Source organism: Cydia fagiglandana, chromosome 12, assembly GCF_963556715.1.
Source record: "Cydia fagiglandana chromosome 12, ilCydFagi1.1, whole genome shotgun sequence".
Taxonomy (NCBI): domain Eukaryota; kingdom Metazoa; phylum Arthropoda; class Insecta; order Lepidoptera; family Tortricidae; genus Cydia; species Cydia fagiglandana.
Window position 1 is genome coordinate 5,687,714 of NC_085943.1, and position 12,611 is coordinate 5,700,324.

Below are 12,611 nucleotides of genomic sequence, written 5' to 3' on the forward strand. Positions count from 1 at the left end.
CCTTTTTCCCTGCTTTTGCTATGAAGTTTACCTTGACCCGAGTCCAATTATCTGGTACGATTCACCACGTGAAACTTGCTCTGAATATTATGGCCAGATGCAGATTGCTGTAAAAGCGCCGCTGATTTAAATCAAAAAGTTTGGTCTAAAGATGTTTGTTGCTATATTCCAGTCGATATTGCGTGCCACTGTGGATTCGAGGATTCCTATGGGCGCAAAGCTGTGTTTATTACTGGTTGAGTATGAACCGGGGAAGTGGGTGTCTCTGAGCAAGTTCCTCTTCCGTGTTCATAAATGTGCCATCTAGTGTTTAAGGAGACCGAGATAGTTGGTTGGTGTCTTGGAGAGTATTATGTAAGTTCATGCTCCTTTATGAGTTTGGGCAATATCAGGAGGCACCCCGTACGATTGCCCTGTCTAGACGGAACCTTCTCCATTATCTTATTTTTGCCTCCCATATTTGTTTATTATATTCAGTCAATGCTCTATGATACCCGTAGTACCATACCCATTCTGTTAACAATTAAAACAGATCAATTCCAAAACCTGTTCTGTTGTGATCTGTTCTGTTCTATCTTGTTCTGTTCTAACCTATTCTGTTGAGAGCTGTTCTGTTGTGATCTGTTCTGTTCTAACCTGATCTGTTATGATCTGTTCTGTTGTGACCTGTTCTGTTGTGACTTGTTCTGTTGCCGCGCGCACCCGAGTTGCATACATTGCCATTGTTAGTAGCTCGGTACCACTTACAGGGCTAGCGGGTCTTATTTGAAATGTTCTTTGTCTTATGAGCAGTTGTGTTAAAGTCTGTCACAACCCTACTGTGTTCTTATGAGGTGTCTGCATTAACGCAATCATCAAGAGCGTCGGTTCACTGTTACTTTTTTTACTGTGGTTCCGTCTAGACAGGGCAATCGTACGGGGTGCCTCCTGATATTGCCCAAACTCATAAAGGAGCATGAACTTACATAATACTCTCCAAGACACCAACCAACTATCTCGGTCTCCTTAAACACTAGATGGCACATTTATGAACACGGAAGAGGAACTTGCTCAGAGACACCCACTTCCCCGGTTCATACTCAACCAGTAATAAACACAGCTTTGCGCCCATAGGAATCCTCGAATCCACAGTGGCACGCAATATCGACTGGAATATAGCAACAAACATCTTTAGACCAAACTTTTTAATTTAAATCAGCGGCGCTTTTACAGCAATCTGCATCTGGCCATAATATTCAGAGCAAGTTTCACGTGGTGAATCGTACCAGATAATTGGACTCGGGTCAAGGTAAACTTCATAGCAAAAGCAGGGAAAAAGGACTACTGACAGCCTATATCCGTCAGTCCATTATTAGTCTAACATCGTTTCTACCCAAAACTTCTTCTTCCACACGATATCCAACCTAATGCAAAGAGCTCTAAAGACAATATTCAAATGGTGGCAAGCAGTGCGTCTGTATAATATGGACACTAAACAGGCCAAATGCACATGGAGCTCTCAAGCATTAACCAAAGTCAACGCCTGGGTTTTTGCAAATATAACCCTTAGCATGCCCACTGAACATATACACCGAATGTCATTTTACCAAACTCTAAGACAAATGAACCAATGACCGAAAGTACGTTGAAGAGTTCCAAGAAAGGCAATTCAATAAGCTCAGAGCATCAGCATGGGCAGACAGGCCTCAATCTTCCAGGCATTAACAAATATATGATGCTTCCCTGCGGTCTGGAAACCTATGTCGTCAACATGCACACTACTACAAACGCAACGCTATCTAAAGGATGATTGACCATATTTTCTTATTTCGAAAGAGATTATCCTATGAGCCCTAGCCCGTTACAATAATTTGAACTTTACAGTAAAGGAAATTATGTCGAAATTGCATCTACGATTTTTATTTTTGAAGATACGAGTAGCCCATCTAGCGTCGCATAGTTGAGCTACAATCACAGAAGTTCTGCTACCCCGCAACAGATGTCAACCTTATTACATTTAAGTAAAGTTGATTTTTGTACTAAACAATAAAAAAAATCCTAGCGAAAATATTGAAATACTAGCTTTTGCCCGCGACTTCGTCTGCGTGGAATTAGTGACAGCAGCTAAAGTAGGTATAGCGCCTGGATAATGCTAATAGCAATCATTCAATATGCTCATTGCTTACTTCAATCATTAGGCAATTCATTAACTCTTTCAATTCCACCCGCCTTTGCACTCTCTTCAGGAATGATTTCCCTGATTTTCTCCAGGACTCGAACTATCTCTATACCAAATTTCAACTAAATCGGTTCAGCGGCTTAAGCGTGAAGAGGTAACAGACAAACAGACAGACAGACACACTTTCGCCTACTTAGCGATGATGATCCCTCCTTGTAATTTTAAACGGATTTGTTTTCACATTGACATTGCTTAAGCGCCACCGTACTGAACTGACAATAGGGAGCATGCATGAACTATACAGCATAGGAGCCATCTGATTTTTGGCGCGAGACGTAAATGTGACGTTTATACTTCCAATGGGACCCACAAGATGGCAGAACCTACTATGCATAATATGTAGATGGTATAGCACTTGCTTTGATTAGGTTAGGTCTTGTTTTTGTTTGAAATCGAACTTGATATATTTTTAACGACGATGATGACACACGCTTAGTAACTCTGAAACATTGCTCTACACCCAAGTAACAATTTGTGGTACTATAGCAGTCGATAGAACGTTTCCTAAATACCACTTAAGGTCCTATAAAAGACCTATGAAGGTTGTATAAAGCCAAAATGGCGCATCTTTAGTGCCATTCAGTGATATAGTAGACCTGTAGCAGTATCAGTCGTGACGTTTTAGGTCTATAAAAGTGATATAATGCATGATTCTTGTTCTAATTTGTTGTCAGAAACGCCATTATAGTGTCAATTTATACTATAGTAGCATTTGAGATTCCATTATAGTGCTTGTTTTATACTATAGTAGTATTTGAAATTCTATTATAGTGCTTTTTTATACTATTGTAGAATTTATAGTTCCTTTACTACGCAATTTGCTATCAAGTTTTCCATCAACTGTTGTGAGTGGTTTTGTTGTGTGTTTACTTCACAAAAACGGTAAGTACTAAGTAAAATGGTGACAAGTAAAGACTATATTAATATGCGTCATTTAGATGTCGAATAATTCGGTCCTTAGCGCAAAAAGTATATGGGACGGAAGTTTTACCGTTAGAATAGTATTAGGTTAATGAGGAATTTTAAATGCCCCCTCGATTTATTTATGATTTTAATAAAATAATTTAATAAAATATTATGATATTCACCATATTTACTACTATACAGCCAAGAAGTAAATCCGACGCTTTTATAGGCTAACTATAGAACTTACGACGAAATATTCACCGCCATCATGATTAAAATTAGGGTTCCAAAAGAATTTTGCTGTGACCCAGTTACACCAACAAACTCTTTAGAAAGACGTAGGATTTTTTTTAAATTAAGATGTAGTTATTACTGTTGTTTTCTTTTTCAGTGTTATTGGTAAAAAAAATGTGCTAATAATGGATGGCGATAAATATCAAAACCGTCACGATTATATGCTTGTATTAAACCATTGATGATAAATCTGAACTACAATCACTAATATCACTGGGGTCTTTTTTTATCAATTCATTAATATAAAAATAATTTGTACGGAACCACATTATGTGGCTTAGGCCTGAACTTATATAAGCAAGATATAAGTAGCCATTACAGATCAAATTTATCATTTACAAGTAGTCGGTTTCTACCTTTATGTATCTAACTCGGTTTATAAAAGACATAAAAACTCAGCTATAACGTTGTTGTCTTTTAAAAGAAAAAAGAAAAACCACTATACAACAGTTTTGTGATATAAAAGAGTCATTGTGACGTTTACAGCGATGAGATATAATAGGGATTTAAAAACAACGAAAGCGATTTTTAATGCTATAAAAATATGTCCAGAGCAAAAGAGTTGTATAATAGTGTTCATATGACTACTAAAGTATTATGTACTATAACAGTGATCTCTAAAGCCACTATATCCTGAAATCGTTGTATAGATGGGTTTTTGTCACTGTTAAAACACAAAACTATAGCGGCTAGCAGGGAATCTTAATAGCGCAAACTACTAAAGTATTATGTACTATAGCAGTGATCTCTAAAGCCACTATATCCTAAAATCGTTGTATAGTTGGGTTTTTGTCACTGTTAAAACACAAAACTATAGCGGCTTGCAGGGAACCTTAATAGCGCAAACTACTAGAGTATTATGTACTATAGCAGTGATCTCTAAAGTCACTATATCCTAAAATTGTTGTACAGTTGGATTTTCGTCACTGTTAAAACACAAAACTATAGCGGCTTGCAGGGAACCTTAATAGCGCAAACTACAAAGTATTATGTACTATAGCAGTGATCTCTAAAGCCACTATATCCTAAAATCGTAGTATAGTTGGGTTTTTGTCACTGTTAAAACACAAAACTATAGTGGCTTGCAGAGGACCCTTAATAGTGCAAATTTGTTGCATAAAAGTGATTCCAAAGACAATTATACAGTAATATTGCTCTATAGTGGTTATATTTGAACCTGTCATAGTACACGCCTATAACGGCTCTATAAAATGATGATGTAAACCTTTACATCAATTGTTTATAGAATATATTAGCTGTATAAGTATATAGAGCAAAAAGGTGTTGCCAAACGCTTTTATACAACAGGTGGTCACCTCTGGAACCTTAATACGACGTCTATACAAGCTTTTAGCGATAAAAACTAAAATTATAGGACTAAAATGTTACTTGGGCACAACCTCACCTTAAGGGGCTCCCCGCGGTTTTCATCGATATTTGACAAGGTTTGAGCCATTACTTCTACATTTACACTTCAGATAGAATTATAAGACAAATGGCTACCGATTCTTCAATCTTTAATCTCCATTCTTGTCTACCGGATTTTGAAACTAATGAATACTTATTTTTTTATGATTTTTTTAAACATTGTCTAAAAATAACACTTTTTTCGTAGCTGGATTGCTGTGAAGGATCTTACATGTACGAAATCTGCATATTTGGGTTTGTCTTTGACGTCTCTAAAAACTGGTCAGAGATGTAAATTTTAAAATAATTAACACAAAAGCTATGGCCTGAAAACCAGGTTGTTGGCCTAAAATTGTTCAACTTGATGTCGAATATCTCGAAGACAATGAACTTTGAAGTAAATATGGCATACTATATTGCTAAAAGTCGTTGCTATTATAGCTACAAAAAAAACAACGGATTGCACTCCGGGAGTGCCGACAGAAGTGAAAACTCAATGACTAGGCCAAAATGTCTGCAGCACTATGTATCCTCCTTTCTATTGAAAAACTTTAGTCCGAAATTGCTGGTCAGTGAGCTTGTTTAAAATTCAAATTTGTACAGTTAATTCTTTAAAATTCGAATAGAAATTGTAAAGTTACCTTGCAGATCACGCATCTAAATATATTTGATCATGATATTTTGAGTTTTATTCACCATTACTAGAGTTCACTTTTATTAGCGATTTCATCAAGATGTAGCTTTATTGAATTATATTTGAGTGATATAAAGTTTGAATGTAACTGTGAGATCCTCGTATTTCAACCCGTACAAGATTAGAACCTTTTTCATGTAATGTCATTGAGTTTTTCTTTATTGATTTAATTGCCATCTATTTGAGTGGCCATCTAAACGTTACGATCACGTGATCGCTGTCTCAGAAAGTGCCCAACGCCGCTAAAGAAGTTCTCACTTTAAAAACATTAGAAAACTAAAGGATTCAGATCGAATGTCATTAGCGCCAAGGAGCCCCTTAACAACGAATTTTGAAAAACCAGCTTTTGCATTTTTTTTGTACTCGCATTGGGAACATTATAAAATACCTAAATGATTGGTAAATAAATAAATAGTCATTCACTTTTAAACATTTTTTTATTTCAGACATACACAGACGTACACTTATTCGAAGTCAAAAAACACATAACTTCTCTTGATGATTTTCGGGTTGGTCACCTCTACGAACCACACCCCCGCGTCTTTCCAGATTAAAGTTTTCTGTTTAAGAGGCACGGAGAGGAATGATCTAATGTTGTGTTTTCTTAGCACCTCCAGCAAAAGCCCCTCCGCATGGTATCCCGAGTGTAACTGAAGGATGCTCCTCTCCTCCAGAAGTTCTTTGATCAGCTTCTTGAGATCGATCCGGGCCGCCTCCCACTTGTAAATGTCCACGTCAGGTGCCAGCGCCTCGATTGATGAGATGAATGCAATATTTGTTTCGTCGCTATCTCCACATTTATAATTGTACCCTAACCCCTTGTTACTAAACCACAGCCTCGCAACGAGTTCAATGACGTACTCCATTGTTATTTTCTGATTTTTTAATTAATTTTAGAAAGCGTATGCGTCAGTTACAGATTGCAGGTATTGTGATCTCATTTATGATATTATAATTGGAACTGGTGGGGGGGAGGGGGAGGGGGAAATGACCAAACGAGATAGTCTTATGTAATCTTTCAGTAGGAGTAGAAGAGAAAGCGTTATTATTGTTTGTCCTTGTCACATTTTCACATTTTTTTATTCCCCACAGTGAATTTAGTATGGTTTATGTTAGGTAACAAATAACCCGACCAAGTTACGTAGGTTATGCTTGATATGTTGTCAGGTATATTAAAACGTGTTTTCAATTTCGTCACTTTGCGTATGTTCTGTCCCTCACGGACTTTCTGACCTCTGTCCTCTGACCATTCCGATTGAAAAGATTGAAGAGTATACCCCCAACATCGCACGAGTTTCATGACCATGTGGCATTACAGAATTACAGCATTAGTAAAATCTACTTTATTTCTAGTACTTAGAGTTAATAATCTTTCAAATAAGCTTCATTATCTGACTAAGGTTACAATACTTAATTCATGACGGCTGATATTTGCTTATAATTTCATACAAATACATCAAACTCTCTCTATCTGTCAAATTCTACGGTGAATGGAAGTTTACAGTCACATACGACTTTTTGTTTTCGAACGTCACGGTCTACATCTCAACGATCGGCAACGCGCATGTTACATCTCGAAATTGCAGGCGTCCATAGGCTACGGTGACTGCTCACTACCAGACGGGCCGTGTGCTTGTTTGCCACCGACGTGGTATATAAAAAAAGAAAAAAAACTTATTGAACCTTTTTGCAGTCGGCAACGCGCATGTAACAACTCTAAAGTTGCAGGCATCCATAGGCTACGTTGACTGCTTACCATCATGTGAGCCGGATGCTTGTTTGCCACCGACGTATTATTAAAAAAAAAAAAAATCTGGGCCTTTTTGCAGTCTGCAAACTACAAACTACATTTGATAACCAAAAGAGACAAAATCAACCGTAAATAAGTGTGCTAGAAACCCTAAATACTACATGAGCAGGGGGGCCGGAGGTGTCCCCTGTCGAGGTTTTCCTGAGGGTCTAATGATAATAATGATGATGATGATGATGATGATGTATAGGTTTCAAAAGTCTGAACTTGCAAGCGTCCAAAGGCTACGGTGGCTGCTTACCATCAGGTGAGCCGGATGCTTGTTTGCCACCGACGTAGTATATAAAAAAAAAAATCTGGATCTTTTTGCGGTCGGTAAACTACAAACTCCATACATTTGATAAGCACAAGCGACAAAACCAACCGCAAATAAAAATGCATCCGTGGTAACAATAGAATTCGCAGGCGTCCATGGGCTATGGTGACTGCTTACTGTCAGGCGAGGTCGTCTGCTTGTTTGCCACTGACGTGGTATTAAAAAAAACGCCGATATAAGCCTCATATTTTAAAACAAAGTTATTGAATCTTTGGGCAGTCGGCAGCGCGCTTGTATCCACCCTGGAGTTGCAGGCGTCCAAAGGCTACGGTAACAACTTACCATCAGACGGACTGTATGCTTATTTGCCACCAATGTGGTATAATAAAAGAAAAACCCCTTTACGGTTGGTAAACTAGAAACTCCATACATTTGATAAGCACAAGCGACAAAACCAACCGCAAATAAAAGTGCATCCGTGTAAACTATTGAATTCGCAGGCGTCCATGGGCTACGGTGACTGCTTACTGTCAGGCGAGGTCGTCTGCTTATTTGCCACCGACGTGGTATTAAAAAAAACGCCGATATAAGCCTCATATTTTAAAACAAAGTTATTGAATCTTTGGGCAGTCGGCAGCGCGCTTGTATCCACCCTGGAGTTGCAGGCGTCCAAAGGCTACGGTAACAACTTACCATCAGACGGACTGTATGCTTATTTGCCACCAATGTGGTATAATAAAAGAAAAACCCCTTTACGGTTGGTAAACTACAAACTCCATACATTTGATAAGCACAAGCGACAAAACCAACCGCAAATAAAAGTGCATCCGTGTAAACTATAGAATTCGCAGGCGTTCATAGGCTACGGTGACTGCTTACTGCCAGGCGGGGTCGTCTGCTTGTTTGCCACTGACGTGGTATTAACAAAAAACGCCGATATATGTCTCATATTTTAAAACAAACATGATGGGCCTTTTTGCAATTTCATAGCGGATGTTTTTGGAACTAACTAGCGGTGTCCACTGACGAGGCGCCACTAGCGACATCTATATTGTTAAGCGAATCGATAGTCTGTCAAGCCGGATATGTCAGAAGCAATGTAAAGCAAACTAAAGTATGGTAACCCTAGGAAACGAACAAAGGAATGTACATCGAACAGCGATGAAATGTAAACAAAACAGTTCCACAGATAAGATATAAATGACACACGATTTTCGAACTATTCAAACGTAGTGTTGGTAGCCCACGATTTTTCAAATTTGCCGCCTTTTTCTACTGACTAGATTTGCTTGACCAAGATTAATTAACTTACCATGAACCCCCTCTGACTGCGGACTTTTTTAGAAATACTCAGACGGCTGCTCATCTATACATATCATAGCGGATGGTTTTAGAACTAACGTTGCGCATACATACAGTCGCCCTCTGGCGGGGAAAGTTTAGAACTAACGTTGCGCATACATACTGTCGCCCTCAGGCGGGGCTAGCGGGGATTTTTGGAACTAACGTTGCGCATACATACTGTCGCCCTCTGGCGGGCCTGGCGGGGATTTTTGGAACTAACTAGCGGTGTCCACCGACGAAGGCGCCACTAGGGATATCTATTCATTTAAGCGATTCAACAACTCACATACAAAGTGGAGACATCTATTCATTTCATAGCGGATGGTTTTGAAACTAACGTTGCGCATACATACTATCGCCCTCTGGCAGGAGAATTTTAGAACTAACGTTGCGCATACATACTGTCGCCCCCAGGCGGGGGCTTTTTAGAACTAACCTTGCGCATACATACTGTCGCCCTCCAGCGGGGCTGGCGGAAATTTTAGGAACTAACGTTGCGCATACATACTGTCGCCCCCAGGCAGGGCTGGTGGGGATTTTAGGAACTAACGTTGCGCATACATACTGTCGCCCTCTGGCGGATATTTTTGGAACTAACGCTACGCATACATACTGTCGCCCCCAGGCAGGGCTGGTGGGGATTTTTGGAACTAACGTTGCGTATACATACTGTCGCCCCCAGGCAGGGCTGGTGGGGAGTTTTGGAACTAACGTTGCGCATACATACTGTCGCCCCCAGGCAGGGCTGGTGGGGATTTTTGGAACTAACGTTGCGCATACATACTGTCGCCCCCAGGCAGGGCTGGTGGGGATTTTTAGAACTAACGTTGCGCATACATACTGTCGCCCCCAGGCAGGGCTGGCGGGGATTTTTGGAACTAACGTTGCGCATACATACTATCGCCCCCAGGCAGGGCTGGCGGGGATTTTTGGAACTAACCTTGCGCATACATACTGTCGCCCCCAGGCAGGGCTGGTGGGGATTTTTAGAACTAACGTTACGCATACACAGTGGCGCCTCTAGCGGGGAGTAGAGTGAACTAACCAGCGGCGCATACATACTGTCGCCCTCCGGCGGGGCTGGCGGATATTTTCGGAACTAACGTTGCGCATAGACAGTGGCGCCTCTAGCGGGGAGTAGGGTGAACTAACCAGTGGCGCCATCTAGCGGAGACCTTTGGAACTAACGCTGCGCATACACAGTGGCGCCATCTAGCGGGGAGTAGAGTGAACTAAATTGTCACTACCTTACGCATACATACTGGCGCCCTCTGGCGGAAAAGTTTTGATCTCGGAGCGGCATAAACACACTACTCTCGGTAACTTCTGAGAATGTTCTCGAGAACGAGAATTTATTTATTTATCGTAGTTTATACCATGAATATTCACGATAGTTTAGGTGTAGTCCTTACCCCCAGAAAATTCCGACTTTTGGTCGTCCGCTTCCGGTCAGAAAAATGTATGACGGCCCGGCCAAACGGTCAGACTTAGGTGCTCGACCAAATGTCATAGACGGACCCTGGCAGTTTTTGACGCCGCCATTTTTTTTTCAATATGGCCAATTTTTTTTTTTACTTTTTTAATTTTGTCCTAGCGCGCAGAAATTTTGGTCACGGAATCTCGGGGTCCCCTAGATACGCATGGAAAAAATTTTTTTGGAAAAATGCTACAATTGCGGGAAAACTGGCCACTTTTATTTTGTATGGCAACTTTTAAACGGTGCGTGATAGGTGGAGGGTGCTCGACCAAATGTCATAGAGGGCGAGACAAAATAAACTGCATTAAAAAAAAAATCAAAATGGCCGATTTTTTTTTTAATTTTTAGGGTTCCGTACCCAAAGGGTAAAACGGGACCCTATTACTAAGACTTCGCTGTCCGTCCGTCCATCCGTCCGTCCGTCCGTCCGTCCGTCCGTCCGTCCGTCCGTCTGTCACCAGGTTGTATCTCACGAACCGTGATAGCTAGACAGTTGAAATTTTCACAGATGATGTATTTCTGTTGCCGCTATAACAACAAATACTAAAAACAGAATAAAATAAAGATTTAAATGGGGCTCCCATACAACAAACGTGATTTTTGACCAAAGTTAAGCAACGTCGGGAGTGGTCAGTACTTGGATGGGTGACCGCTTTTGTTTTGCTTTTTTTTGTTTTTTTTTTGCATTATGGTACGGAACCCTTCGTGCGCGAGTCCGACTTGCACTTGCCCGGTTTTTTCAAGTTAGCCCGAGTGCGCTGGCTGAGATTTGGCATGGCGGGAGACAGAGGCCTCTAGATTGTAATGAAACAAAAAAAAAACTGGAAAAAATTGTCGAAAGTCGAAATGTTCTCTGAAATACAGTGAGAATTTAAGCAACTTGTTGGTAAACTTATCACATCAACAAAATAGCTAACTGTAATAGACAAAAATATATGCATAATAACATTTAGTTTTAAGTTATGCCTATTTAAACTTTATTTCAAGTATATTCTCTTGTTTAAACAATAATTTCCATGTTGCAGGAATGTTCTGAGAACATTCTCGAGAACGTTTCCGCTTTTTGGGAATGTTCTGCAATTTGTACATTGCTAGGTAGACCCGTTTGTGTAATTAAATATGTGTACAAAACGCGAGAGTTTAAAGTGTTATATTAGATACGTTTGGCAATCAACAAAATCATAGATTATCGTGTTTGTTGTTGTTGCATCCGCCAGCGAAATTCTAATTTGAATTTCAGCCTTTCATTAAGTTACATTTCGGAAATTTGGCTGGATTAACAGCTAACCAACAGTTTGATTGCATCCAATTATCACTATTTACTTAGTATTAGGCACAAACTTAATATTCAGTTGCACAGGGTGTTTTACTAACGTTTTGTTGGCTCGGCAAATAGGTAGGTATGGAAAACTAATTAATATAAATTAAATGCAAAACTAATTAAATTTTTCTGGTGCAAAGGCTATCCATAGCCATCCAGCGCGGCAATGCCGCGAGTATTATGGGCACTTTTGCACCGGAAGCGTCTAGGAGCGGCAGCAATGTTTAGTTTATGTGTGTGTTTACTTTGTAAGTATGACTAACTGTATATATGTTTTGTGCAGTAAAAAAGAATATTTTTAGCTTTAAAAATTAATATAAATAATGTATTAAATGTACCTACCTACTTACATGAGGTCTAAATTATATCTACAAATATCTCCTATTCCGCTGGCACTTCGTAGTGTGTCCTCTTAGTCCTAGGTCACATTGAACGACTTTTAGGTACCTTAGGTCCGACCTCAGCGAGGATTCTTACTAATTACTTATGCATAATGAACGGTCTGCCGTTGCCTGCCTTGTTCGGTTGTGTCTGTCGTGAACTGGTCTGATTTAGGTCTTGTAATTGTCAAGTCAAATTTGAATTTAAATGTTCCAAATATGTATGTCAGCCAGCCAGTCAGTTGGTCTGTGTTAGGTTACCACGGAGGTTAGAAACCACGACACAGTAAGGGTTTTTAACTATTGTGTTTCTTTCAAATCCAGAAAAGCTAAACATACTTGTGAGTTGTGACCATATTACGAGTAGATATAGGAAGTAAGGTTGTGACTGTAACAAACGTTGCATTAACTCAAAGCTTCGAGTTCTATTTCACAATTCCATTTAAGTAAGTCCTGCTTTGTTGAAATAATCCTTCAAAACTGGACAAGCTTAACTTAGTTAAC